The sequence below is a fragment of the Olea europaea genome, chromosome 21 (genome assembly GCF_002742605.1).
Source record: "Olea europaea var. sylvestris chromosome 21, O_europaea_v1, whole genome shotgun sequence".
NCBI lineage: Eukaryota > Viridiplantae > Streptophyta > Magnoliopsida > Lamiales > Oleaceae > Olea > Olea europaea.
Window position 1 is genome coordinate 17904535 of NC_036257.1, and position 6958 is coordinate 17911492.

General features: G+C 35.7%; 1 pseudogene; it reads left to right on the top strand.

The window, feature by feature from the left end:
* Positions 1–4035: 4035 nt before the first annotated feature.
* Positions 4036–5668, top strand: LOC111370339 (annotated as a pseudogene).
* The last annotated feature ends 1290 nt before the right edge of the window (positions 5669–6958 follow it).

A 6958-nucleotide genomic window follows, 5' to 3' on the forward strand; every position in this document is an offset into this window, starting at 1 on the left:
TTTAAAGCATAAACATGTCAAAATCAAATAACCTAACGGCACCCAACTAAAATGAATATTACACTAGGATTTTAAAAAAAATTTAATCCTACTCAAGGCTTACAATAACCTTGGCTCTTATACCATTTGTTGGTTAATGAATTTTAATCATCACAATAGGAAATTAATTTTCCTTTGAAGATTAAAACCATGTAAATAAATATTTTAGTGACCTTGAGATCATTGGATTATAAAATCCTCACACATAGAAAGTGGAGATGATAACCTTTTGAAGGAGCTTTTAATGGCCTAGCCAATTGCTTCCTCCCTTAGATCTACTCCCTTGTTCTCCAGTAGGTGTATTTGCTTTTCAAGAAAGTGAAAAGTGGATAACTCTAATTCTCATATAAAATATGCCAATAAAGTGCATATTTATAATGCCCTATTAGGGTTTGAAAATTGCACAAATTTCCTTGCACTTTATTGTAGTAGACCAATTAAGTCACACACCTTTTATTGGAGCCAAGAAAGGGACCTAACCGAACTCACATGACCCAAGCTCCAATAGATGTTTCCAATTGGATGAACTCTTGACCAATTGAGATACATCTATTAATCTCGACTTATTTTACCAAAAAATCGAGATTGCACTCTCGAATCGAGTAATAGTTATAGAAGCAAATTATGATCCAATAACAATATCCTCTGATTATCGTTCCACAATTCAACCCCCATTTTACCATCAATATGTTGAAACTAGCAAAATGACCATTTTGCCCTTCAATATGTATTATCCTCTAAGTCCCATTTTCATACGGCAAATTCGTAGTGATCAAATCACAATGTATAGTCCAACGATCTCATCGTCAACCTATTGAGCTCAGATTCAATTTGCCTAGAAAAATACCTTAGAGTGGCGATCGTCTCATCTCAATGATTAATGGATTCCACTATTGTAAGTATATGATCTCTAATTGTTTCGGCTCGATTCCCAAAACACCGAGATCAATCTTCTATTTAAGACTTCACTCATTGGTACCTTAAAGAACTTGAACTAGCAATCAAAGGTACATTGCTCACTTAGTATTTAGGTGATCTATTTGATAATCAAGTAGAGTCTCATTTCAAACGGTCACAAATGAGTCTTCTACGCGGTCCGTTCAATGTGCATCGAAACACATTATTGTTCCTATTTCAAGATCTAGACAAATTTTAATAAGAACAATACAATCTTATCTACATAAAGTGTCCAACTTTATAAACCGATTGTGAACAACATAATTTTGATCACATCATGAATTGTGTCTTACTATATCCAATCCGTGGAGTATACAATTTGTGACATCCTATATGATCATGGAACCTTAGATAATCACTTCAAATTATAACACGCAAATAGACAAACGTCAATTCATAATGTAATTTTACAGAATATTACTCGAAAAATGGGCATCAAGCTAACATTTTCTATCGAAGAGCAACTTCATATTCCTAAATTGTTGTAGCTAATTAAGTGTTCTCATCAAATATTGCCTTCTGCAGGAAACATTTAATAATATCATGGCAAGTAAGTCATGATGACCGTTAAATTGCTGATGACTGAAGTTTCTTGATTTATGTCCTTTCCACTGTAATATGTTCTCATCCCGTTGCTGTTTGTTTTAACAGATTTAAACTTTTCGTACCCAAAGTTGATTGACGTGGTTGTCCCTGCTAACATGTTTGTGGTTTGCAAGATGTCGAATCCAAAGCTGGATGATGTTTTCGTCAAGTCTCGACATCAATCTGTGGTCATTCTTCACAGAGAGTAGAAAGTTACAGGTCTCTGCAAGAAGTATACTGATGACTGTTGCATCTGGTAGTGCAAATGTTAAATAAATTTGCCATTGCCAAAGGGTTTTATTCCACAATATTGTATTTGAATAGAGTGCAAAGGTATTGCCAAGAAGAAATAGATTAATGCAAGAACTCAAGAACCTTGGTGAATTTATAACAATATTTCCTTAAAGAAATGAGAGAAAGAGAGAGAGTTTAAATATTGTAACATTAATTTTAAAGGTAATACAAATATAGAAGGGTAAAATAATTGTATACAAATTTGTTTTTCTGTAAAAGGAGGAATTCGTTACGTAGAACAAACCTCGAGGGAGGTTTATGTGATTTTTGAATGCACGATATCTTTGACACAACTTATTTACGAAGTAATCTTTTAATTCTAGATTACTCATTCGTAAAATCGTCCTAGTAGACTTGAAACATGTATTTAGACTATCGCCAAGACCTTTAACATTTACATATTCATTCAAATGAGTCCTATAACTTGACATGTCATGTTACTGAAACTGCCAGGCTCTTCAGGCTGTCAAAACTCAATTACAAGTTAGCTATGGACTGCAATCTAGTCCCGATGATGGGCTTCTTCAATCACCAATCTCTTTTTCTTATATAAAAAGTTGAAAAAAGCCACAGGGTGGCGCCCCTGGATTTTGGCCTATCCAAAAAGCAGGCTTCTAGAAAGTTACTTATTTGACAATAAGTCAAAAACTACTCTCAAATAAACCAAGAAAATTATTTATTCTATCCCTACTTATTTACTAGGCCAAAAGGCGAGCTTCTAGAAAGTTACTTATTTGACAAGAAGTCAAAAACTACTTTCAAATAAACGAAGAAAATTATTTATTCTATCCCTACTTATTTACTATTAACTAAATTCTTTTAAGCTAAAAATAAAATTTGCACTTTGTCAGAACACCACGTTCCCTTGAGGAGAAATAACAAACACAGTTCTTTTCTGGTATTTCACAGAAAGGAAATAAAATATGCTGCTTAAGTAAGCTTTTCCATTTTCATAAGCACACCACCACTCCTTACCAATACCAACACTTTCCACTCCTACATGTAATTCTTTATCGAATTTTTATCCATGGAGCAAAAGAATGCATCAACAAAGTTAAGAATTCTGGCATCATCTAGCAGGTGGAGATAATTTCCAGCAGTTCCTGCCGCTCAGCACCACCGAGCAATTTCAGCCTCGATTTCACCTCTCAATTGACAGAGGATAACATTAAACGGGTTTTAGACAATGCCCGAGTTGAGTAAGTCTTTTTTCCTACAGGATTTGTCTAGATATTCACTTGGAAATGCTTTACAATAGTCATAGAAGTTACTTTGGTATGCAGTTAGCACAACTCTTTGATACTTCAGCGGGCATAACAGGTGGTTTCGTAAGGTACAATTAATGATTCAAATTTGTAGTTTAGATTGAAATTTAATGGGATACAGGCAAAGCTGAACTTGCTGTTCTTGATTGACCCTATGTGAAGATCAGATTAAGTGGCAAATTTTGGCATAACGTTCTACCGTGTTAGCCAGGCTTGGCAATTACTTGAAGCAGAGGATCCCTGTAAGTCAGTTTATACTTTTTGGTTGCCTTGAACTTATACGTGTGCTTTCAAATAATGCTGACAATTTAATGTATACCCCGTTAGTCACTGAAATCGATTCAGTTCATAGAATTTAGCCAACAGTCTGTACGGTTATGCGACGTGACCGCTGGACAATGATTGTTTTAAAACCACGTATAGCTCCTCTAAACACAACCTATAGTCTATGTAGCTGAACAAGTAACACAAAATAGGCCCAATTTGCCCCCAGTATTTTATAACTCAATTTTTCTCGAACTCATTTTTAAACATACATTTTATGGGACCCACATATTTTATCAATTTTTCAACTACACGTTTCAACTGTTATCAAAATCTATTAAAAATCTTATTTTTAGACAAACCAATCAGTGGCCAGATGTTCGACGAAAACAACTATAAACTCCTTAGAGTTGGTAATTTTTATTTTCCAAATAAATCTTCCACTTATGCCATTTTATTTGAGAACAAAATCCTAACTTATCTATTCATTTAAGTTCTCGTATGTTAGCCACAATTTGAATACTCTCAACTAGACCTAACAAATCTTGAGTGGCTTCTCTAGGCCTTTATTTGCTGCCTGCCTTGTGCACATTGTAGTAAACTTGAACCCTGTGTTGTTCACACTATGAAAATGGCAACTCAAGCATTGCTCTCTTCGTCATCCATCAGCTCATCCGCAGAGGTCGGTAGACAGATTCTTGGAGGAAGGCCGATGCAATCTTCCGGGAAGGTTTCCTTTGTGGTGAAGACTGCCACTATCCTCCCGTCAAGGTGAGCCTATTATGGACTAAGCTCTATTCTGTTGAACTACTTGATCTAAAATCTTAAGTTGCTATTTAGATTGAAAACAAGTGTACACACGAGATCATCCTCAATAAGATACTTACATCCATTTAACTGTTTCACTTTTTCACTATACTCTCAAAGATATATGAGCATTTCACAAAAAATGGGAGTTCAAAAGTCCTTTATTGGGTAGAAATATTAGGATGGCTTAATACATGTATAGAATACTAAATTAGACTCTACACGGTCCAACTGAGACCCTCTTCAAACCCTTCAGAAGCGTAAGTGCACACATTGAATGTAAAACATGACTATGAACTCAATTGCTTATAGCCTGATTATTTTATCAGCAAGGAGCAGATAGGCCCCTCTCGTTTGCATCCAAGCAGAGTCTTTACTATTTGGATGGCGGGTAAATTCATATGTGCTCTTAAGTCTTAACAATGCTCCTTTTCGACGAAACTGAAGATCAGATTATGTTTTAGTGACAAATAGTGGAGTCGAAAGGATGAAAATCAGTCTAAGTTTATAATTTACTTCGAACATTTTCATCCTCCCTGGTGACTACGGATTCGATCCATTGGGACTATCGGATCCTGAAGGTACTGGAGGATTCATTAAGCCCAAATGGCTAGCCTATGGAGAAGTCATCAATGGACATTTTGTTAGAAGTGAGACTCAAATAGGAGTCTAAATTGCATTAGATTTCTCACCTTTTTTGGGACTCTTTTAGGGCTAGATTTTATACTATAAACACGGGGCTCCTCTTTCAGTATTGTTTAAGCCATTATTGTTGTAATTCTCTCCTTTCATTGATTGAATAAAATAATATCGTTCCTCTGTCAGTTCTTTTATTTCTTTACTTTAATCTTGTTCGTGGTTATTTGTGATCTTGTTCAATACTTCAATTACAATAAGTGGAATTCATTAAATCTCAATTCCTGCATTATTGGTCAATCGGTCTCAACACATTTCGCAATGTTAGGTGCAACAGGAGTCATTGCACCAGAAATTCTTGGAAAGGCTGGCCCAATTTCATCGGAAACAGCCCTCCTGTGGTTCAAGACAGGAGTCATTCCTTCTGCTGGAACGTACAACTACTAGGCCGATTCTTACACCTTATTCGTTATCAAAATGGCACTTATGGGATTTGCTAAGCACCGGAGATTCCAGGACTGGGCCAACCCTAGGTCCATGGGAAAGTAATATTTCTTGGGTTTGGAGAAAGGCTTGGGCGGGTCTGGTGACCTTGCATACCCTGGTGGCCCCTTTTTCAACCCGTTGGGTTCGGTAAAGATGAGAAATCCATGAAGGAATTGAAGTTAAAGGAAGTGAAGAATGGAAGATTGGCTATGTTGGCAATCTTGGGTTACTTTGTACAAGGTTCGGACACTAGAGGCAGTCCCTTCCAAAACCTGTTGGACCATTTGGCTGATCCTGTGAACAACAATATCTTAACGAGCCTCAAATTTCATTAAATTGTAGTCCTATGTTGTCTCTTTTTCTCAGATTTGTAATATCATATGTGCAGATAATTCAGCATCTCATATGTAAACTACAAACAAGAGTTATGGTCATTACTAGGAAACTTTGTTACTACGTTCTTTAAGAATACTATTGATGTGAGTTGTTCGCCTCTTACTAGTTCGATCTCCAATGTACTTTTATTTAATAATCGAAAACATCATCACATACATTTAAGGAGACACTGAGAAATTCCTAAAGAAGGCTCTCAAAAGTGTGTTTATGTTGTAGACAATCACAAAAGAGCTTGGAGATTAGACTACTAGGAATTGAAGGAAGACGGCCACAACAAAAATGAAACCGAATCGTCCATTACCAAAAGAAAATTTGACTTGCGATGAAATCTAAATATGTAAAAGCAAGACGTTATTCTAAATGTAACAACATTTTACCATTTTGACATGTTCGGTAACTTGACATTTTTTAAAAAATTAATTATTAGTAAATATTGTTCACTGTTTAATATTGATTTAGTTTCCCAATATCGACTTATACTCTTTGGGACAAATTTACTTTTGAAAGACTTAATGAAGAGGTAATGTTGAAGCTAGCCAAAGTGGAAAACGACTCTCTTCATACAATATGGAGAGATTAATATGCCTAATCTTCTCTTGCTCCAGACATTCATTTTTTGTTAATATTGTTAGGTCGGGACTTTTGAAGCTATATTCCGCGTGTTAGGAATGCAGGACACTACACCTTAGCCTTCTCAGTTACACATTCTAGCCCGCTTTTATTTTAATTCCAATTTTGAGTCATGCTGGGGAACCAAGTAGCCCCTATAGAACACATGTTACATTTTATTGAATGAGAAATCTCCATAAAAGGAGAAGATGAATTACTACATTAAAGGAGGAAAATTACACTCCAAAATAGGAGGAAATGCACTCTATAATAGGAGGAAAGGAACACTCCAAAGAAGGAGGAAAATAAACCACCATGAAAGGGAGGGATTGGAAGAAGAAATTCCAATGAATCACAAATGAATATAAAGGTTCTATTTATAGAGAAAAATCTAACACACTATCTAACTAATCTCTAATTCTAGACAATCGGGAAGCTGAAATTGATCTGGAAGGAATATTCTGGAATGTGCTGAGCTGGAAGATGGTGTTCCAACACACACTCCTCAAGATGGACTTGGAAGATCCATTTGAAGATTAGAGAATGAATTAAGAATACACTGCTATTTTGCTTGCTGTCATGGCAGTTCAGGGAATCAAGCCCAACACAATCACATACAA